Raw genomic sequence first — 24194 nt, 5'->3', positions numbered from 1 at the left:
GAAACTGTTTCTTGATGATGATCGCCTATGTATGTGAAGTGAATGTAGGTAATGTTTATCATACTGATCCCCTCCCCTGCTTAAACTTCTCTGAAACTCTCCTCTGATTTCCCTTATTTATATATCTGGCTAGCAATGCAGAGGCCATGCATAGCTACCATCATATAAACTCAAATTCAGGTAGTTACAGTATGTAAAATATACAGATACAAACATAAAAAAAACATTTTTTATATTGAGGTGGAATTCAGCTATCATTTTGTTTCACTGAAAGCCAAACACACTATTCATGTATGTAGATGTCTTTATTTGCAATCTATAAAGCAAGAGTTATAATATATACCCCGTTTGTTTTACCAGTTTTATAAGTAAACATTATTTTTTGATGAAGGGGATGAGTAATAAAAAGAATTTCTGAAACACCCAGACAGCTGATTGGCCATAAAAAGTATAAATGATGTTGATGATGATGATAAGGTGGAGCAATTTCCTTTGGTGTCTTCTACCTTTGCTGCACTGAAAAAGAAAGCAAAAAAGCAATAAACTGGACATTTTTTTAAGGAAATCTGAAGGTACTTAAAAAAAAAAAAGAGTTTCACTTACCTGGGGCTTCTGACAGCCCCCTGCAGCCGCCCTGTGCCCGTGCCAATCTGCAACGATTCTCCTGTCCCCCACCGTGGCTTCTTTTCGTTATCGATGGTAAAGCATGAGGCCCCATGGCGGGGGTCCGGAGGATCATTCATGGATGCTGCGGACCAGTCTCAGGGCGGCTGCAGGGGGCTGGCAGAAGCCCCAGGTAAGTGACTTCAGGAATCCTTTTAGCACAACTCCACTTTGATATAACATATATCTATTATATAACATGCCATTTTATAAATTGTATTAAAAATATCTTTTGATTTTGGCCTATAGCCTGCTTTGATCTTCTCTACATGTCAAAACATACATGGCCATTAAAGGGAACCTAAACTGAGAAGGATATGGATTTTTCCTTTTCAAAACTTACCAGTTGCCTGACTCTCCTGCTGATCCTGTGTCTCTAATACTTTTAGCCACAGCCCCTCAAGAAGCATACAGATCAGGTGCTCTGACTGAAGTCAGACTGGATTAGCTGCATGCTTATGTCAGGGGTGTGATTCAGCCACTACTCCAGCCAAAGAGATTAGCAGGATTGCCAGGCAACTGGTATTGTTTAACAGGAAACATCCATATCCCTCCCAGTTTAGGTTCCCTCTAAAGGAGCAAAACTGACTGTATGTAGCTTCTAATGCAGATAACAATCAAGGGAAAAGGCATATTTAAAAATGAATACTATAACAAAAACAATTTGTGAGATGTTGTAATTTGAAAAAAAAAAAAAAAAAAAAAGCGGCACTTTCTTGTCCATCTTTGTCCACAGTATAGTACTTGGAGATTATCTGTACTTCCATGTGCCCTTGAAAAGAAGGTTTGGGTGACTCTTAGCTAAATATGAACATTTCATCCACTGGAGCTACTTTCCCACCAAGACGTTGCGTTTTAGGGGACGTTATGGTCGCATAACGTGCCCCTAATGCAACGTATGGTGGTGTTGAAGTTGGACGTCAGATTGAGCTGCGTTATGCAGCTCTCAAAGCAGCCGCTCCAGGTTAGTGATAGGAAGTCTTTTTAAGAATTCGCATCATTTGAATCGGATCATTGAAAAGATCTAGATCTTTGAACCGAATCATTCGAATCATTTTACTAGGGAAGCAGACTGGGTAAAATGACTAGCAGGACAGGACTTTCCCTGCACTGTACATTCTGTATGTTCCTGTTTCTTCCAGACAGACATCCTGTGAACCGAATCTTTCATTGTGATGATCCGGATGATTCGACTCACAAAAAAGATCCGGATCAGATGAACGATTCGTTCATGAGCTGGACAACACTACAGTCCCACCATGAGTCTCCACAGTGCAGTGAATATTAATTAGCCATGTGGCTGGCCGCGGAGGAGGAGGGGAGACCTCCTCCTCTAACATTACTGAGCATGTGCAAACAGTCTAATGTGGCTTAGCCCAGTACAATGTACAGCATGCAGCACTTTGTTTAAACGTGCTGCGTTACTATGTAACGCAACGTTTGCACTGTGAACAGCACAATTGATTTTACAGTGCTGTGAGTTAGGCTGCGTTACTGGCTGCTGTAACGTGGGACTTTAACGTCCCACTGTGAAACCAGCCTGACTTTAAAAACATACCTTTTATAGACTGAAGAATGGGGATAGTAATGGATGAATACTGCAGAAATGTCACCCCTTAACTCATTTAATAATGTGTTTTCCTACCAAAAATTTTCAAAAGCTACATGTGTTTTTTCAAAAATCTTTTCACTTTGGACATGTTCACAAAGACTCCTCTGACCTCTGTAGTACATTTTCTCACAAAAGCATGTTCAAGTGTAATGATCTGCTCTGCTGTTTGCACAGGCAGGCAGCTTTTTGACCATTTTTCAGGTTTGTATGCTGCAGGTCCCTGGAAAAGAGACCTGTTTTCATTCTGCAAGTTTCAGACTTGCTGTTCTGGTGAGAGATTTGCATCCACTTGTCATCCAAATTGCTTATCTGCTTCCTTTGAAGGCTTGCAGTATAAATACAATTTCCTCCCAGAATTCCCTGCTGGTCATAAAGGTTTGGTTCTGCTGGACTTACCTTGAGTTTCAGCCCCTCTGCTAATTGTTTGCTAAATATTGCCTTAGAGTAGTTATCCTTTGGAGTGCACTAGCATTCCTTCTAGCATAGTCATAGCCAATTAGCAAGCGTTCGCGTTCTCGGTTTGTTTTCGTTTTTTGTGTTTCATTTGTTAGTCAGGGTTGGTACGCTTTGTCGCTGTTGCGCTTAACGTGCAGTAACCGTGCCTGGCTCGTGCTTTGTCGCTATTGCGCTTAACGTGTGGTGACCGCGTGTAGCTAGTCCTGTTTTCTTCTCGGTGTTGGATTACAGTTTGTTATTGGTTCTGTCTTTATTCTTCCTATGCTCTGTCTTTACTCAATCTTGTGTCTCTATTAGCAATCGCCATTCTTGCGATTGTTTTCCCACTTAGTCTTCGCTCTTTTGTGTCCACTGTCGCCCGGTGGCGACTAGATTGGTGAACATACATACATTCTGTCTCTGTGCTCACTCTCTCTCTCGAGAGGCTATCTTGCCCTGTATAGCTTCACTTCGTACAATTCCTATCTGGCATCTGTGGCAGTGCAGAGGGTTTATTCCTCTGCACTCCACAGCTCCATCTGCCAGTTGGAATTCCTCTCTACTGGTGCCTTTGCACCAAGGCTGGGTTCCCTTTTCCAAGCGTTTGTGGAGGGTTTCCGCAGTGTCAGTGCACATATTGTGTGCTGACCACAGAGATAATTCCCAATTCGTGACATCAAGGACTTTGTAATTAATTAAGAAATGTGACTAATTTCTCATTATGTGCCATGCATTTTGTATTTTGCAAAAATGTAAACATTTTCACCAAAATCTGTGCATAATTTAATTTCTCTATTTTGCTCATCACTAATAATTGAATTAAGATATAAGATATTTAAAGAGGTCAGTATTATTGACACACAATCCTCCAATCACAGAAATAGATGGCCTACATTTGTTAACTGGATTGGGCAACATTACTTTTACCTGATTACTGGCTACTGAAGCTAGTCCATAATGGAACTGATATTTGTAACTGCATAAAGCCCCATATCTAACAAAATATAAGCAATTGTAAGAAACATTAGGAAGAGATTCCTACCCTTGCAAACTTGCCAATTCTTTGAATGTAAGTAATTCTTAGCAGGTTTAATTCAGACATAGTAATACTCAGTACGCTGTTAAATATATTTTTTATTACTTGACATAATACTCACTTGTCATAGGATCTTCATTTTAATGTTTGCCGTGTGGGTCATGATGTCCATGCTGGTCGTGAGGTGCTGGGTGACCATGAGGTGCGGGATGACCTTTCTGATCATGAGGTCCATGAGCAGGTCCCCCATGAGGAGGAGCTTTACCTGGATGGTGTGGATCTTGGTGGCCAGGAGGATGGTGAGGGGGAGGTCCTGAAACATAACACTGATAGTAAGTATTACCAAGAAAGCCGTTGCCTTTCAACTGATGTGATGAGTAACCACAGGGGAAAATGGTAGGAAGATGAAAGTGTCTATATTCTGAAAGATTTGCTATCCAGCAGATCAGGCCTGGATTTTAAATTTTGGTACTTTATACAGAATTTGATTTGCCAAGGTTTTTTGAAGACTGGAGAATGCTGAAGTACAGTGGGGAATAAAATGGTCCAGCAAATCTGGCCTGGATTTTTTAAAGTGTACCTGAAGTAACATGTGACATGATGAGATAAACATAGGTACGTGTATTACTAGCACCACTAAGAAATGTTTAGTCCCTTTCTGTTTTCCATTACAACAAGAGTTAAAAAACTGGAGTTGTTGTCTATGTAAATGACCTTGCCGAACAGCTTGTTGAATTCAGTCCATTTCCTCAAAGGTAAATAGAAGCCAAAACAAATGAGAAAGAGAAAAGTGCAGTGAGATAAAGTGTAGTGCTTCAAAGTCCAACAGGTCATTATTTCTTGTTTGTTTTTTCTCATTCAGAAATAATGATTTATTATTACCACTTTTTTAGCATGAAGTCTGAAAATAAAGCACTTAACTGAACAAAAATATATATTTACTTTACCTTTAGTAAAACACATGCAATCAATCATCTCAAACATTTATTTTCACTTCAGGCTTGATATACATTGTATTTTATAAGGTGGCACAAATTTGATGGTTTTAGTTTTTCTTCTGCTCTGTTTCTTACTACTATTTTACTTTTTGGGTGCTGGCAAGGTGCTTTATAGATAACGCAAGAAAGCAAGAAAGCATTGGAATTCATTATACATTTTATTCATCTTGTTACTTTTGTCACTGTCTGTCGTTAACAATTCTGTATTTTGTATCAATTCTGCATTTTGTCACTAATTATTTATGTATTGTGTATATTAGTGTATTTCATTTGTCTGTATTATTATGTACCCCATGTTCGTCTCTTACTTTGTACAGTGCCACGGAATATGTTGGTGTTTTATAAATCAATAATAATAATTTTCTATTTACCATTCATGGTAAGGACTTTTGCTTGGATTACAAAGCACCCATTCATAGACAGCTTTTAGCTGAGGAGCCTACGTATCATCATGAGAGCATTTTGTGCATGTACTGCACGGGAAAAAGTCACAAGTGTAATGATTGCACCCAAAGGCATTTAAATTCATAGCTTGTGAATTTTGATATGGAGATGGATCCATAAATGCTAGTATCTCATCTCCATCCCTCTGTCCAGTTACATTGTAACTTCCATGGAGATTCTGCTAAAATCCTCAAATTTCTCTCCAGAACAGGATGCAGAACAATCCTGCCTGTATTTCTGTTTCAAGGACTCCACACCCCATGAAATCTGACTTGCCTGTTGTCCCTGAACTGACAAACCAGACTAAGGGCCCGTTCAGACTACAAAATGCGGACCGCAACGCATGCGGACCGCAACGCGTACGAACGCACGCATGTCCGCGTTCGTATGCGTTGCGTGGCTGATCCCATCACTGAAAAGTGAATGGGACAGCCGCGCGTTTTTGTAAAATCTGCGTGCAGCATGCGTTCCCGGACCGCACAGGTCCGGAACGCATGCTGTGTGAACATCAGACATTGCACTCTATGCAATGTCTGATGTCGTGCGTTTTGGCCACCTGCACGCGTTTCCAAAACGCGGCTGGAAACGCGTGCAGTGTGAACGGGCCCTAAGTAATTGTTTGTCAACATGAAGGATGAAACCAAGATTGTCCTAAATTCAAGTATGATATATTGTACCACAGCACAGCTTCAAATATATTTGCAGACATCTGTTTTTTTTATTAACGTTAGAGGAGATCTGCTGCATAGGTTTGCCAGGAGGGTTTGGACGATGGATCCTAACAATGTTGTACACATGCAAACAATCATTCCATGCAAAAGACCCAAGAAATGCTTTTTGTAGTCAATTTACGCACGTACAGGGGTTAAGGAATATCTGACGCTATCATGCACACCTTATGGAAAGGACGAGTGTTAGCAGAACTCGCTGAGATAGATTTGAGTAATTGAAAGACAAATATTATTTGTCGCTATCTTTGGAGGTCTTTTACAATTTAATTTATAGTGAATATCTACAGATCTGTCGATGATCATTCGTTTTCCAAAGATCTTTATCTCATGTGTGTAAGTTTGGTGCTGAACTGTGCTAGTTCCTTGTTTTTTTGAAACCTAAAATATTGCCTGACCAAGAGAGATTTCAGAAAGTGCTGCAGAATATATATACGCTATAAAAATACTAAATCATAATAATGATAATAATAATACTCATTTGCCAATCTCTTTCATACTGTTGTCTTGCTAGACACATTGGCCCATATGCAATTCACTTTTTCTACTTAGTTTCCTCCAAGTTGATATTTCACACCTTGGGCCATATGCAATTCTCTTTTTCAACTGAGTTTTCTCCTAGGAGATCATTTTTCATCTTCAATTTTAAATAACTTTCCAGCACTTTTTAACTAAAAAAGTACCAAAAAGTAGGTGAATAAGTACTATCAAAATTATTTTGAGCATTTTCTTGCTTTCTGGTGGCTTAAAAGGCATTTTATTGACAAGTTTAAAAATATCACCTAGGAGAAAACTATGGAGAAAAAGTGAATTGCATATGGGCCCTTGTCTTTTAAACCCCCATCAAGCAAGAAAATACTCAAAATAATGTTGATAGTACTTTTTCCACTACTTTTGGTACTTTTTTAGTTGCAAAATTCTGAAAAGTAATTTTATAGAGAAAATTAAAAATTATCACCTAGGAGAAAACTTAGGATAAAAAGTGAATTGCATATGAGCCATTGGGGTTGATTTACTAAACCATGCTATGACAAATAGCACGCTTTATCAGAGATAGCACGCTTTATTAGAAATAACATGCCTTACCAAAGTTAACATGCCTTATCAGAGTAGTATAGCAAGCACCACGAACCCACAGGGGCTCAGGGCAGGACGAGTGCCATTGCCAATTAGCAGGCATAAGTTTGTAGCGCTACTCTGATAAGTCATGTTAACTTTGATAAGGCGTGTTATCTTTGATAAGGTGTGTTATCTCTGATAAGGCATGCTATTTGTCATAGCACGGTTTAGTGAATCAACCCCATTGCGTATACTCACATGAGCACTTCCAGTACCAACCATGGCACAAGTAGCAACATGCAGCATAACCTATCCGTGTTTTGTCTACAAGGACCGTGCCAGTACTGCCCCTGCTTCCAGTAAATAGTCTTTGACTCCTCAGTGCTGAAAACACTGACGCAGAGTCACAATTCGCCTCTGCACTGCCAGCATTGTAATTCACAGCTTTCATTTTTTATCTAACTACAGATAGACAGCCACCTAAAATGATAGCATTACTCTGGCTGTGCATGTACATCTGATAAAGGTATTTGAGTCACCTGGACAGAGATCTAACATATGCTCTGTATACATGTGCAGAACTGAGATTACAGCTAGTGAAAGGAGAGTGATATAAGATGGGCAGTCTGCCAGTCTGTTATGTATTCTGCAGCTCAACATAACCGAAGTGTTAGGTAACTTGGGCAGTATGTGTACATTGGACTAATTTACCAAGGTCTACCCAGTATGAAGGTAATTAAAAGATTTTTTTTCAAAGATTTGTTTCCCATACAAAGGCCAATTATGTCCCAACATGCCAAGCTCATAGATCATAATCAGTTCCTGCCCTACATGGTGCACGAAGCAGGGCTTTTTGGCGTCCTGTGTGCGCTGCATAGCGCCAAAGCTTGGCGTAGCTATAGCAGTAATGCTGTAGTCTGTGTCCCGTGCATGGATAGTTCAGGGATTTGGCAATCCCCAGATAGTGAATTACATCTCCCTCTGAGTTGCTAAGACTCGGAGGGGGAATAGTATTTAATGGCGCCCAGAATTTAGCAGCAGCAGAGTAAGCAATTGCGTAGCAATAGGGGGTGTAAAGGTTGTGACCGCATCGGGGCCCTGTGGGGCCCTCCCTCAGCCACAGTATTAGCTCTTTATTGGTCCTGTTCTGGTAATAATCACTTCTATAGATGCTATGAATGGTAGTAATCATTAACACACTGTTTCCCATCCCCTCTTGCACCTCTAATACTGTGGTTGCCCTTAATTAATTTTGGTGCACCGTATCAATTGTTATGTATAAAGTGCTTGGGGGGCCCCAAAGTAAAATTTGCAGTGGGGCCCACAGCTTCTTAGCTACGCTGCTGAGGGTGAGCCATTGTTCGACTCACCCTGCACCAAAAATCCCTGCGCCAAGCTGCCATGTATGCTATGGTGCACTATATCCCAATAGACTTCAGCAACAATCTATTGAGAATTGTGTGAACCACAAGAATTGCACTTCTCAATGTACTGCAACTCTATGGACCATCGATCCTCTGCTGCTCTTGCCCAGCACGCCAAGATTTTCCAGATTTTGAGTGTAAACTGCACAAATTGTTCAAAACTGACTTGAATGGATGTGTTGGAATGTGTGTTGCAATGTAAACGCATGACCACTGGTGTTGCATCGTGTGAACGAGGTCTAAATTTCACATGATGCAAATTTCTTGGTATTTTTATTAAAAATGTTCCCCACTCATATGAATACACTTCACAGTAATGGTATCTTCTTACCTTGATTTGGGTGGTGCATGATGACTTTTCTGGAGGAAGAAATACAAAAAAGTGTGTAAATGTAAGTCTACTAGGCTTCTTAAAAATCTGTGGGACATACAAAGCTTTAACTATGATTTACAGTAAATATGTTACATACATTAATATACTTCATAAACTGTAGCTTTCTCAGTATTCAGGGCCAGGTCTAGACTTTTTGCTTGCTTGCTTAACCTGAGGCAAACTTGTGAGGATGCACCTCCCCCCCACCCCCATTTGGAATGATCGCACAGCAACCATAGCACACTGGCTGGCTGTGAGTCTATGCCAAACAAACTGCTCACCCTCAGCCACTCCTTTCCTCCACAGTCAGGACAGCAGTGCCACATCCTCCCTTCTGCTGTGCAAGTCAAATGAAACACTGCTGCTCTCCTGCCTCCCCGCTCCTCACTTACTGTCAGACTCCTCACACAGTACAACAAGCTGCGTTTCCCCAATGATGACCTCTTCACCTTGCTTACTCTCCTCTTGCTTCTCCTCCTACTCTGACTGCATGCTGTTAGTGTAAACACACAATAAAATCATGCTGCCCCTGTAATCTCTGCACCTGATGCAAATGTTTTACCTTTTGTTTTATGAGAGAACTGGCCCTATCAGCAGTGCTGCTCGGATACCCCTTTTCAAAATCCAGATCCGATTCAGATCCCAATACCCCGCTATCCGATCCAGGTCGGATATCCGAGTTCAAAATTTTCCGATGTGAATCCGAATCGGATATCCAACCCTAGTATCGGGGATATCCGGGCAAATTCGGATATCCGGATAGAATAACCAGAAGTGGCCTTTACATTGCTATAAAAATGTTTTTTAGGGTATATGAGGCATGTAGCATCCTTATTTTGTAAAGGGGAACACTAATTGATGATGTGGGGACTTAAAATCCCCCCCCACACACACACACACAAAAAAGAAAAAAAAATGGCTGTCAATTAACATTAGGCCTAGGTTCCAGACAGCAGCCGTGCAGCCCACATTGTGTCCAAAGTCCAACGGCACAACTGGGACATGACAGTTTTCAGCCAGGACACCTCCAAACAATTACGCAGAAATTGTGTTTTGGGTTAAATATAGGTGGTATCAGTGGCCTATGGCACCCTGGCCTGGCAGTGGGAGCTGGCGTAGGGCAATGCAGCAGCAGCAGGTGTAACGTGTGCCAGGAGCATGCCAGGCATGGGACGTGGCAATTGGCACTTAGCAGGTGTCACATGGCACTTGCTACGTGTCTCGTGTCACTTGGCACGTGTCACGGGTCACTTGGCACATGTCATGTGGCACTTGGCAAGTGGCGCTGGCCCTTGCCACGTGTCACGTGGCACTTGCCATGTGTCATGTGGCACTTGCCAAGTGTCACGTGGCACTTGCCAAGTGTCACGTCTGGCCTGGCGGTGGGAGCTGCACAGGCAGCAGGAGGAGGGCAATGCAGCCGCAGCAAGTGTAACGTGTGCCAGGAGCATGCCAGACGTGGCACGTGGCAATTGGCACTTACTCGTATCACTTGGCACGTGTCACGTGGCACTTGCCACATGATGTCACATGTGGCACTTGCCACGTGTCACGTGTGGCACTTGCCATGTGTCACATGGCACTTGCCAAGTGTCACGTGTGGCACTTGCCACGTGACATGTGCCAAGTGCCACATGACACATGGCAAGTGCCACATGTGAAACTTGGCAAGTGACACGTGGCAAGTGCCACACGTGCCACTTGGCAAGTGACACGTGCCACTTGGCAAGTGGCATGTGACACTTGACATGTGCCAAGTAGTGTTGGGCGAACAGTGTTCGCCACTGTTCGGGTTCTGCAGAACATCACCCTGTTCGGGTGATGTTCGAGTTCGGCCGAACACCTGACGGTGCTCGGCCAAACCGTTCGGCCATATGGCCGAACTAAGAGCGCATGGCCGAACGTTCCCCGAACGTTCGGCTAGCGCTGTGATTGGCCGAACGGGTCACGTGGTTCGGACCCGAACGCGCTCTGATTGGCCGAACGGTCACGTGGTTCGGGTAAATAAATACCCGAACCACGTCATATCTCCGCCATTTGTCTGTGGGTTTAGCTTTGGGTAGGCAGGCAGGGTAGTTCGCGCTCCAGCCACGCTAGCCAGGGTCCCCCCTGTCATTGTGTCACTGCTGGGAACAGTAGTACACCGCTTGCTCAGCCACACTATATAGCATTCTGTTTACTGCCACTCTGTGTACCTCGCTCAGCCACACTATATAGCATTCTGTTTACTGCCACTCTGTGTCTGCTGGGAATAGTAGTACACCGCTTGCTCAGCCACACTATATAGCATTCTGTTTACTGCCACTCTGTGTACCTCGCTCAGCCACACTATATAGCATTCTGTTTACTGCCACTCTGTGTCTGCTGGGAATAGTGGTACACCGCTCGCTCAGCCACACTATATAGCATTCTGTTTACTGTTCTGTGTCTGCTGGGAATAGTGGTACACCGCTCGCTCAGCCACACTATATAGCATTCTGTTTACTGTTCTGTGTCTGCTGGGAATAGTGGTACACCGCTCGCTCAGCCACACTATATAGCATTCTGTGCACTGTTCTGTGTCTGCTGGGAATAGTGGTACACCGCTCGCTCAGCCACACTATATAGCATTCTGTTCACTGTTCTGTGTCTGCTGGGAATAGTGGTACACCGCTCGCTCAGCCACACTATATAGCATTCTGTTTACTGTTCTGTGTCTGCTGGGAATAGTGGTACACCGCTCGCTCATCCACACTATATAGCATTCTGTTCACTGTTCTGTGTCTGCTGGGAATAGTGGTACACCGCCCGCTCAGCCACACTATATAGCATTCTGTTCACTGTTCTGTGTCTGCTGGGAATAGTGGTACACCGCTCGCTCAGCCACACTATATAGCATTCTGTTCACTGTTCTGTGTCTGCTGGGAACAGTAGTACACCGCTCGCTCAGCCAGAGTATATAGCATTGTGTTTACTGCCACTCTGTGTACACCGCTCAGCCAGACTATATACCATTGTTTACTGACACTCTGTGTACACCGCTCAGCCAGACTATATACCATTGTTTACTGACACTCTGTGTACACCGCTCAGCCAGACTATATACCATTGTTTACTGCCACTCTGATTCTGCTGGGAACAGTAGTACACCGCTCGCTCAGCCAGACTATATAGCATTGTGTTTACTGCCACTCTGTGTACACCGCTCAGCCAGACTATATACCATTGTTTACTGACACTCTGTGTACACCGCTCAGCCAGACTATATACCATTGTTTACTGAAACTCTGTGTACACCGCTCAGCCAGACTATATACCATTGTTTACTGCCACTCTGATTCTGCTGGGAACAGTAGTACACCGCTCGCTCAGCCAGACTATATACCATTGTTTACTGACACTATATAGCAGACTATATAGCATTGTGTGTACACCGCTCAGCCAGACTATATACCATTGTTTACTGACACTCTGTGTACACCGCTCAGCCAGACTATATACCATTGTTTACTGCCACTCTGATTCTGCTGGGAACAGTAGTACACCGCTCGCTCAGCCAGACTATATACCATTGTTTACTGACACTCTGTGTACACCGCTCAGCCAGACTATATACCATTGTTTACTGCCACTCTGATTCTGCTGGGAACAGTAGTACACCGCTCGCTCAGCCAGACTATATACCATTGTTTACTGACACTCTGTGTACACCGCTCAGCCAGACTATATACCATTGTTTACTGCCACTCTGATTCTGCTGGGAACAGTAGTACACCGCTCGCTCAGCCAGACTATATACCATTGTTTACTGACACTATATAGCAGACTATATAGCATTGTGTGTACACCGCTCAGCCAGACTATATACCATTGTTTACTGACACTCTGTGTACACCGCTCAGCCAGACTATATACCATTGTTTACTGCCACTCTGATTCTGCTGGGAACAGTAGTACACCGCTCGCTCAGCCAGACTATATACCATTGTTTACTGACACTCTGTGTACACCGCTCAGCCAGACTATATACCATTGTTTACTGCCACTCTGATTCTGCTGGGAACAGTAGTACACCGCTCGCTCAGCCAGACTATATAGCATTGTGTTTACTGCCACTCTGTGTACACCGCTCAGCCACACTATATAGCATTGCGTACTCTGCCAGTCAGTGTGTATATTGCTGGGATCAGTAATACTCCACTCACCGTCAACCACTATATGAGCTCAACATGAGTTCCCCAGAGACCTCCGCTGTGAGCAGCACTCCCAACAACAGCAACAGCCAACGCCCCACGCAAGCTATAACATCCACCCCAGCAGCCAGTGGTCAGCAGCAGCCCTCCCCGGAGGAGAACGTTGTGTCCATCAGTCCGTCGCCAGAGCGATTAATGAGGGCTGCCATTGAGGAGATGATGGGGCCTGATGTGGAGGAGGAGGTCTGGCTCAGGCCAGCATCCCAAGTTAATGTTGAGGACGATGAGGGGTCTGTGTCTGGGGATGTTGGGGTGGCAGAGGTGGTGGGTGGGTCAGACTCAGGAGAAGAGTTGTATGATGAGGATGATGATCGGGACCATCTGTATGTGCCTCAGAGTCCGACCCCGGAAAACATGTTGTATCGTGTGTTTAGGTACTAAAATCTGCGTTCCCTCCCAGTAGTGTTGGGCGAACAGTGTTTGCCACTGTTCGGGTTCTGCAGAACATCACCCTGTTCGGGGTGACTATATAGCAGACTATATAGCATTGTGTTTAATGCCACTCTGTGTACACGGCTCAGCCACACTATATAGCATTGTGTTTACTTCCACTCTGTGTCTGCTGGGAACAGTAGTACACCACTCACCCGCCACTGTATAGCATTGTGCTCTGTGTCACTGCTGACAATAGTGGTACACCGCTCACCCACCACTGTATAGCATTTCTGTACTGCCACTGTACTGCTGCCAGTCAGCGTGTACTTTAAGGATAAGTGAAATGAGGAAGAAATCCGGTGAAAGAGGGAGGGGCAAGGGAAGAGGTGTTTCCCCTGACGGTTCACGTACAGGCCACAGGGGAGCACCCAAGAAAACCCACTCAATACTGCCCATGTTGTCCAGGACAACAACCCTCACAGATCCAAAAGAACAGGACCAGATAATTACTTGGATGACCTCTCAAGCGTCCAGCAGTGGGTTAAGCAGCACCAGCACATCACGCACGAGGTCCGAGTCCTCAGCCAGTTAAAGTCTGGGCTTTCTTTGAAGACTGCACTGAGGATGTTACCATGGCGATTTGCAAGGTGTGCAAGACCCGCCTGAGCAGGGGGAAAAGTATTAACAACCTCTCCACCACCAGCATGAGCCGCCACATTCTATCCAAACATCCCACTCTGTGGGCAAACGCGGCAGGACAGGGTACCACCAGCAACACTGCCTCCCTTGGGTTCACCAGACTCACCACCAGACCCGCCTCAGCAGCAGCAGTAGCCCAGCCATTGCGTGGTTCACAACATTCACAAACATCAGACGATGCTGACACTGTCACTTTCCGGACTAGTGCTCTTGAGGTCTCCCAGTGTTCATCAAACACAACAACCAACAGCCCTTCGGTGTGCAGCGCTACGGTTGAGTTGTCTGTCTCTGAGATGTTTGAGCACAAGAGGAAATTGCCAGCAAATGACCCCCGGGCCGTGGCAGTAACAGCCAGCCAGCATAGCCAAGCTTCTGGCCTGCGAAATGCTGCCATATCGAGTGGTGGAGACAAACAGCTTCAAGGGCATGATGTCAGTGGCCATCCCACGTTACGTTGTTCCCAGCCGCTACCACTTTGCGCGCTCTGCAGTGCCTGAGTTGCATGAGCACGTGGTCAGCTAAATAACCCGAAGCTTGAAGAATGCCGTTGCCTGCAAGGTTCACCTCACCACTGACACCTGGACGAGTGCGTTCGGCCAGGGTCGATACATCTCCCTTACCGCGCACTGGGTGAACCTTGTGGAGCCTGGCAGCGATTCCTCACCTGCTACGGCGCGGGTGTTGCCCACGCCGCAAACAGCTGGATAACAACAGCAGCACCTACCTCTCTGACTCCTTCTCCTCCAACGCATCTCAAAGCTGTACCTCATCCGGAAATGCTAACCCAGCACCAGCAGCAGTAGGATCGTGGAAGCAGTGCAGCACAGCTGTTGGCATGCGTCAGCAAGCGTTGCTGAAGCTGATCTGCCTTGGGGATAAGCAGCACACAGGGGAGGAAATTTGGAGGGGAATAAAGGAACAGACGGATTTGTGGCTGGCACCGCTGGACCTGAAACCGGGCATGAAGCTAGACACCTGGCACGAACTGGCAATGTACGCAATAGAGGTGCTGGCTTGCCCGGCAGCCAGCGTTATGTCGGAACGCTGTTTCAGTGCTGCCGGAGGCATCATCACAGATCGGCGTATCCGCCTCTCCACAGAAAATGCAGACCGTCTGACTCAAATTAAAATGAATCAATCCTGGATTGGAAACGACTACGCAACACTCCTGGACCCCAACCAAGTAACATGACCGATGAACATCTGGGATGGTTTAGCGTTTCCGGTCCCTGTTTATTGAACCTCTCATCTGTATTACATTTATGACTGCATGGCGGCAAAAAGCATTGCTGCTATATCCGCACGCTTTTTGTCCTCATGCAAGGCCTGGGTTGTTGTGTCTCACAAAGCGTGGCCTTCTCCTCCTGCGCCTCCTCCTGTTCCATCACGTGTGCTGCTGCTGCTGCTGCTGCTGCTGCTGCTGGGTTACCGTTGCCGGTCCCTGTTTATGGAACCTCTTATCTTTATTACATTTATGACTACATGGCGGTACAAAGCATGCTATCCGCACGCTTTTTGTCCTCATGCAAGGCCTGGGTTGTTGTGTCTCACAAAGCGTGGCCTTCTCCTCCTGCGCCTCCTCCTGTTCCATCACGTGTGCTGCTGCTGCTGCTGCTGCTGCTGGGTTACCGTTGCCGCGTGGTCCCTGTTTATGGAACCTCTTATCTTTATTACATTTATGACTACATGGCGGTACAAAGCATGCTATCCGCACGCTTTTTGTCCTCATGCAAGGCCTGGGTTGTTGTGTCTCACAAAGCGTGGCCTTCTCCTCCTGCGCCTCCTCCTGTTCCATCACGTGTGCTGCTGCTGCTGCTGCTGCTGCTGGGTTACCGTTGCCGCGTGGTCCCTGTTTATTGAACCTCTTATCTTTATTACATTTATGACTACATGGCGGTACAAAGCATGCTATCCGCACGCTTTTTGTCCTCATGCAAGGCCTGGGTTGTTGTGTCTCACAAAGCGTGGCCTTCTCCTCCTGCGCCTCCTCCTGTTCCATCACGTGTGCTGCTGCTGCTGCTGCTGCTGGGTTAGCGTTGCCGCGTGGTCCCTGTTTATTGAACCTCTTATCTTTATTACATTTATGACTACATGGCAGTACAAAGCATGCTATCCGCACGCTTTTTGTCCTCATGCAAGGCCTGGGTTGTTGTGTCTCACAAAGCGTGGCCTTCTCCTCCTGCGCCTCCTCCTGTTCCATCACGTGTGCTGCTGCTGGGTTAGCGTTGCCGCGTGGTCCCTGTTTATTGAACCACTTATCTTTATTACATTTATGACTGCATGGTGGTACAAAGCATGCTATCCGCACGCTTCTTGTCCTCATGCAAGGCCTGGGTTGTTGTGTCTCAAAGCGTGGCCTTCTCCTCCTGCGCCACCCTCCTCCTGTTCCATCACGTGTGCTGCTGCTGGGTTAGCATTACCGGTCCCTTTTCCTGGAACCTCTTATATGTATTACATTTATGACTGCATGCCGACAAAAAGCATGTTACCTGTGCAAAGAAAACAGACATTTCCCGCATTTAAAAGACAGTTTTCCCTTTGAAACTTTAAAATCGATTTTCTCAAAAACTATAAGCTCTTTTTGCTAAATTTTTTTTTCCTCTTGTACCCACTCCCAAGGTGCACATACCCTGTAAATTTGGGGTATGTAGCATGTAAGGAGGCTTTACAAACCACAAAAGTTCGGGTCCCCATTGACTTCCATTATGTTCGGAGTTCGGGTCGAACACCCGAACATCGCGGCCATGTTCGGCCTGTTCGGCCCGAACCCGAACATCTAGATGTTCGCCCAACACTAGTGCCAAGTGACATGTGCCAAGTGCCAAGTGCCACGTGCCAAGTGCAGAGTGACAGTCAGACAGCAGAGGAAAAGACACTAGTGCACACTAACTGTGGCACTGCTCACAGCACAGCAGTTCTGTAGAAAGCTAACACAGTAGTACTACTACTCTAACAACTACTAGCACTGACTGCAGTACTACTAACTACACAATAACACAGTAATCCTATCCCCTAATCCCTAACCTAACCTATACCTAAGGCTAATAGCTGGCCAGCAGGCAGCAGCTGGCCTGGTCTGTGCACAGCACACACACAGACACATAGCAGCTGCCTGCAGCACACACTCTGACTGTCACACAAATCATCAAGGTAATTAATGATTTAACAATAGTGTAGTGATAGTGAAGGGGTTAATCACTGAACAGCTTTTGGTTTATCACTGCTAGGCCAGTAGCACTGGAGTATACAATGACATCAATCAAGCTAATTAACAATTTAACAATAGTGTAGTGTTAGTAGTGAAGGGGTTAATCACTGAGCAGCTTATCACTGTGTACAGCCCTTGCTACTAGGCCCAGCAGCACTGGAGCACACACTCTGACTGTCACACTATGACATCAATCAAGCTAATTAATGATTTAACAATAGTGTAGTGATAGTAGTGAAGGGGTTAATCACTGAACAGCTTTAGGTTTATAACTGTGTACAGCCCTTAGTTGCTAGGCCACCAGCACTGGAGCATGTCTTTCAGTGAGCATTCAGCAAGCTAAGACGATATGTCTCATCATGTCAGCCCTCCTTATATACAGGGGGGCTGGCCAGTGTTCCTTATTGTGATTGGGTGCCAGAGTTTAGGCTGGGAGCCCTATGATTGGCTCAATGAGGTCAGGTGGGGCTGGCCAGGGTTCCCCTCTGTGATTGGTTGCTAGGGCTTCTGCTGGGAGCCCTCTGATTGGCTCCAGGACGTCATCTCCTTAGTTACAGTATTTCGGATCCGGATACCCGCAATATCCGTGGATATCCACGTTATGCACCCATATATCCTCAGATAGCTAACCGGATTTTTTTAAAAATCCGGAATCCAAATCGGATAGCGTAACAAAGTTTGGATATCCGGGTTACACGGATATCCGGAATCCGGATGAGCAGCACTGCCTATCAGTACTCTACATAGCTTCACCTAAAATAAATAACTAAGGCTAAGTTCACTCTATGGCCCTTATACAATCCACTTTTTCCTCCTACATTTCCTACGTGATATTTTGACACCTTATCAATAAAAGGCCTTTCAAGCCACCTGCAAGCAGAAAATAGTCAGAATAATTTTGGCAGTACTTTTTTCACCTATATTTTGGTACCTTTTCAAATGCAAAGTGCTGAAAAGATATTTTTTAAACAGATATGAAAAATTATCTCCTAGGAGAAAACTTGGAAGAAAAAGCGAATTGAACAATGGCTTTACATCCGCACTGCAATGCAGGGCAAAGCGCAACACACACTGCATCTTACTTTTCTCAGAAGATAGAATTGTTGTGGTAATGTACTAGTTGATGCACACGTTATCCAGAAATGCACTGTAGGAAGCTTGGATAACATGGTCTGTTACAACGCAGAGATGAGAATAGTAGTGCAACAATAGCACCATGACCCCCACATCTATGAGGGGAGGCCCGGGGTCAATGGGGGCTTGTTTTTTCCTTCCTATTTTGCAGAGCACATGACATGATCAGGAGCCGAGTATGCAGCATAGAGCGAGTAGCTCCCAGGAAGAAGAAGAAATCCGTCATGCAGCAGTGCACATGCCATGAACACACCATAAAGACAAGCAGAAAATTCATACTTGCAAATGAAAGTCACTAACTGCCAATTCATGATTTATGTTAACCTGCTGGGCGGTCTGGACGAGCTCAGCTCGTCCAGTACCGCCGGAGCCTGCCGCTCAGGCCCTGCTGGGCCGATTTGGCTCAAGTAAAAAGCAGCACACGCAGCCGGCACTTTGCCAGCTGTGTGTGCTGCCTGATCGCCGCCGCTCTGCGGCGATCCGCCGCGAGCAGCGGCGAAAGAGGGTCCCCCCAGCCGCCTGAGCCCAGCGTAGCCGGAACAAAAAGTTCCGGCCAGCGCTAAGGGCTGGATCGGAGGCGGCTGACGTCAGGACGTCGGCTGACGTCCATGACGTCACTCCGCTCGTCGCTATGGCGACGAGGGTAGCAAAACAAGGAAGGCCGCTCATTGCGGCCTTCCTTGTTTATTCTGGGCGCCGGAGGCGATCGGAAGAACGCCTCCGGAGCGCCCTCTAGTGGGCTTTCATGCAGCCAACTTTCAGTTGGCTGCATGAAATAGTTTTTTTTTATTAAAAAAAAAAACCCTCCCGCAGCCTCCCTGGCGATCTTATCAGAACGCCAGGCAGGTTAATTGATCTGCAGCTAGTGGCATTCATTTTCCTGCACTCCTTCTACTTCTCATCTGAGTGGCAATATGCATGCTAGGAGATGTTTCCACTCACACGTCACAATGACCTTATGGGTACTATTTTGCCTGCTGAGTATGGAAGTGTAATGAATTAAGACCAACATTTCTGATGCGCTAAAAGTCAGAAAGGATTATGAGATAATAGTACCGGTAACTAAAATACTAATTTATTTTATATATGTAACACTTTTGACTTGTCATCTTAAAATTCAGACTTGAGTTCATTTTTCTTATTTGTCCCTAAGGCCTGCTTCAGGCCTGTTTACCTTATGTGTACAATTAATTCAGGCAGGGAACACACTTGACAGTTTTCGTACGCGTTTTCTGCACAGAAAAACTGAGAACTCATGTTAATCAATGTGCTAGTGCACACTTACTGTGTTGTTCGTACGCAGAAAAAAAAACTGACCATTCTGCATCCTGGTTCAGCACATTTTGGCAGTTTTCTCTATCAATTACATCAGGTGCTGTGAAAAAACGCGCGCGTTTTCCTGCATGGAAACACACTTGGTGTGCAGGAAAAGTATGCAGGAAAACGCACGCGGAAAACTGAAAGACAAGTGTGTTCCCTGCCTCATTCATACTATTCATCTATATTGTATCACAAGGGCGTTGTTAGGATCCTAAGAGATCTGGGGCACTTTTGGGCACTCCAGCTAAAAAATTGGTGTGGCCATGCACCGGAATATGGGTGTGGCCATGGTTGGAGCCAAATTTATGTGAATTTAATAGTGGTCTAAGTAGGCCTGCACAGCAAAATGTTGCATAAAGCTCCCCTCTCCATCAATGCAAAAAATACCCCAAAAATGCAGAATATCACGTAAATAAGCAGATTTACTAGGCTTCTGTGCTGGCTGGTCCAGCTTTTTGCTGGGTGTGCTGGCCTGCCACCAGGTTGTCTGGCAGTCCCCCCATAACATTCTCTGACCTTCTAGTGGACAACCTCCCATGCTCCTATGGGCCTCCCATTGAGGCACCACAACTGCCAGCAGGTCTCCATAGAAGAACCACAGTTTCCTACCTGCCCCCATAAATGCACCACAGCACCCAGCATGCACCAAAGAGGCATCATAGCACCCAGCATGGCACCGCAGCACCCAGCATGCCCTCATAAAGGCATCACAGCATCCAGTATGCCTACATAGAGGCACCATAGCACCCAGAATTCCCCCCATTGCCATGTGTTGTGGTGCCATGCTGGGTCCTATGATGTCATGCAGGGTGCTATGATGCCTCTATGGGGCATACTGGGTGCTATAATGCCTTGCTGGGTACTGGGTAGTGCCATGCTGGGTGCTGTGTTGCCTCTGTGGGGCATGCTGGGTACTGTGTGGTGCCATGATGGGTGCTGTGGTTCCTCTACTCTGCCTGGGGGACATCAGGGGCACCCTAGAATAGATCCGGGGCACGTGCCACTGATCTTTGGGACTAGCAACGCCCCTGTTGTATCACATGCCTTTTAAAGAATTATTTATATTCTTTATTTATAAATTGATGCATTGATGTATTACGCAGTGATATATAATAAACTACAGACATTAAAGTGTAGACTACAAATGAAAGGCAAACAAACAAGTAAGTAGCACTGATACAGGAGAGACCATGCCCCATCAGGTCTACAATCTCACGTAATTAATTCATAGTAGTGATAATACAAGATACAGTAAGTGAGAGGATTTAACAAAGTTTTATTGTCAATGTACTCACCGGATTTATGTCAAAGAAGGTTAATCTACAGTTCTAATCCTGTAAAAAATGATTATAAATAAATATATTCCCTAATGATATACATCTAAACATAATGAAAATAAAAAAAAAACAATTGAAAACCAATTTGTCAAAAATGTTGTTTTATTAACTTGTTTTCAATATAAAAAAAGACAAAAAAAGTGTACTTTGTCCTGAGTTGCCTGTCAGATTTGAAGGCTGAGAATTTTCAAACACATACCCACTAATGGGTTCTCTGGATAACTGGGCAGCACGATGACATGGTGGATAGCACTCTCTGCCATAACTGCAATCTTTTAAAGCTTAATGACATAAAAAAAAGCAGCTATGCAAAAATATATTACCATGATTACTCATACTACTACATACATACATACTACTGCTGCTACTTTTGCTACTACAATAAAGACTATTACTACAACTCCGTTTTCCTCCCACATCACAAAATCATGCCGAAATGTAAAATAGCTTCCTTCTAAATTGGTCCCAGATAACGATGGACATAGGTCTATGGTAGGGATTATATTGTGAGCACCTCTGAGCGACAGTTATGCTGGGCATACACGGCCCAATGCGCCCTTATCAATCGAGCCGATGATGGCTCGATTGATCATTTCAGACAGGTCCGATGACCCGCCGGATCGATACCCCGCTCGATCCCCGCGGGCGGACAATAGCGGGGAATCGAGCGGAAGATAAGGAGCGCCCGCGGGGACGAGAGGGAATCGATCCGGCTGAGAGGGGACGCGGTGGGAGTCGATGCGGCGGCTAATCGAGCCACCGGGTCAACTCGTGTATGCCCAGCATAAGTGACAAGACTATATATACCCCGTAAAGCGCTGCCGAAGATGTTGGCACTATATAAATACTGAATAATAGAAACAGTTTGGGAACCACACACAAGGAAACTACACATTTAATACTGTGTTATATAATTGCCTCCAAAAATGTGTACCCATAAGTTTGCTGCTATTTTTGAATGATAGGCTAATTCTACTATTTCCACTTTAAATTCCTGTACGCTTTCTAAAAAATATCAGATGTGATAAAGTGCCAACATATTATGTGACGCTGTAGAGAGCAAAAGACTAGCATGAGCACATAAACATGCAGACAATTTGGTACACAATACAGAAATGGTAGGCACCGTAGTAGTTACAGTGACAAATGCAACATGATTAACACAATGTACTAGTTTTATATCTGTACATGTAATTCATTTTTTTACATCTGTACAGGTTCTTTCACTGTGATCTATCTGTTATTTTCCTTACTGTAACATTCTGGAGCCTGAAATTAATATTAGTTGTAAAAGCAGTAGTCTGTATAGTACTGTAGTAATAGTCTTTATCATGGCAGTGATATTAGTCAAGTTAGTAAAAGCAGCAGCAGCAGCAGTATGAGTAATTATGGTAATATATTTTTGTATACCTGCTTAGTTTTATGTGATTAAGCTTCAAAAGATTGCAATGATGGCAGACTATGGTCCTTATTCAATTCACTTTTCTCCTAAGTTTTCTCTTAGGAGATAATTCTTGCATTTCTGTCAACACTCTGCAATTGAAAATTTCCAACATTCTGCAATTGAAAAAGTGCCAAAAAGTAGGTGAAAAAGTGCTGTCAACATAATTCTGATTATTTTCTTGCTTGCCGGTGGCTTTAAATGCATTATTATTGAAAATGTTTGAAAATATCACCTAGAAGAAAACTTAGGAGCAAACGTTAATTGAATAGGGACCCCTGTAACTTGAAAATAACATTACAACTCCTGTTGATTGCCACTTACCACTGTCACTGCTCATGCAAAACAAAATGAATATGCAATTCATTTTTTTCACCTGAGTTATCTCCTAGGAGATAATTTTCATCTTCTCTGTAAACTACATTTTCAGCATTTTACAATTGAAAAAGTATCCAGAAATTGGTTTAAAAGTACTATCAAATTTGTTTTGAGTATTTTCTTGCTTGCTGGAGACTTAAAAGGTATTTTATGACAAGTTGTAAAAATATCACCCAGGAGAAAACTCAGGTGAAAAAAATGAATTGCATATGGGCCAAGGAAAGAAAAAGGTATTCTAGCAAAAATAAATTTGCTTTTAAGCCCTGCTATTCCACCCCATAAAGTATCAGCTGAAGAGGCTATGGCACGTACCTTTCACTGCAACCGGAGGCCACACGTATGCTTGTTTAAGCTGGCATTCAGCACTTATAAATACAGAAGAAGACTTGTAAGAGCCAATCACAAAAAAACAGGATGACGCAGAAACAAACAACAAGTTGATCTTTATTTACAGTAGCTTTAACAGTTTGTTATCTCTCTTATTCTATTATTCCAGATCAGAAAAAAAAGAAAGCTTGTTCTGAATGTCATTGCTACACATGTAAAAGTTTATAGAGGCACTCCCATACCAAAGTCTATCTTTAACCACTTCACCACTGAGGGGTTTTACCCCCTGACCACCAGAGCAATTTTCACCTTTCAGTGCTCCATCCATTCATTCGTCTATAACTTTATCATAACTTATCACAATGAAATGAACTATATCTTGTTTTTTCCGCCACCAATTAGGCTTTCTTTAGGTGGGACATTATGCCAAGAATTATTTTATTCTAAATGTGTTTTAATGGGAAAATAGGAAAAATGTGGGAAAAAAATTAATTATTTTTCAGTTTTCCGGCCATTATAGTTTTTAAATAATGCATGCTACTGTAATTAAAACCCATGAAACTTATGTGCCCTTTTGTCCCGGTTATAAAACCGTTTAAATTATGTCCCTATCACAATGTTTGGCGCCAATATTTTATTTGGAAATAAAGGTGCATTTTTTTCAGTTTTGCGTCCATCCCTAATTACAAGCCCATAGTTTATAAAGTAACAGTGTTATACCCTCTTGACGTAAATATTTAAAAAGTTCAGACCCTAAGGTAACTATTTATGTATTTTTTTTAATTGTAAATTTAAAAAAAAAAAATTAATTACAAAAAAAAAAAATGGGGAGTGTGGGAGGTAATGAGTTAATTTTTAGTGTAAAACTAATTTATTTCTATGTAAAAAAAATGCTTAGGGTGTAGTTTAACTGTTTGGCCACAAGATGGCAACAGTAACTTTTTGTTTATTGCGACCTGCGAGCGTCCTTC

At 44.1% G+C, this 24194-nt stretch overlaps 1 long non-coding RNA gene across 1 annotated transcript; it reads right to left on the bottom strand.

The window, feature by feature from the left end:
• Window positions 1-286: 286 nt before the first annotated feature.
• LOC137525768 (uncharacterized) lies at window positions 287-23248 on the bottom strand. The gene is made up of 5 exons (XR_011023004.1): window positions 23209-23248; window positions 21036-21074; window positions 8731-8759; window positions 3868-4059; window positions 287-516 (listed from the first exon to the last, which is right to left on the bottom strand). It is a non-coding gene; the product is annotated as an uncharacterized lncRNA (long non-coding RNA).
• Between the last annotated feature and the right edge of the window lie 946 nt (window positions 23249-24194).

This window comes from Hyperolius riggenbachi, chromosome 7 (assembly GCF_040937935.1).
Source record: "Hyperolius riggenbachi isolate aHypRig1 chromosome 7, aHypRig1.pri, whole genome shotgun sequence".
Lineage (NCBI taxonomy): Eukaryota > Metazoa > Chordata > Amphibia > Anura > Hyperoliidae > Hyperolius > Hyperolius riggenbachi.
This window is presented reverse-complemented; position numbering and strand designations above follow the sequence as displayed.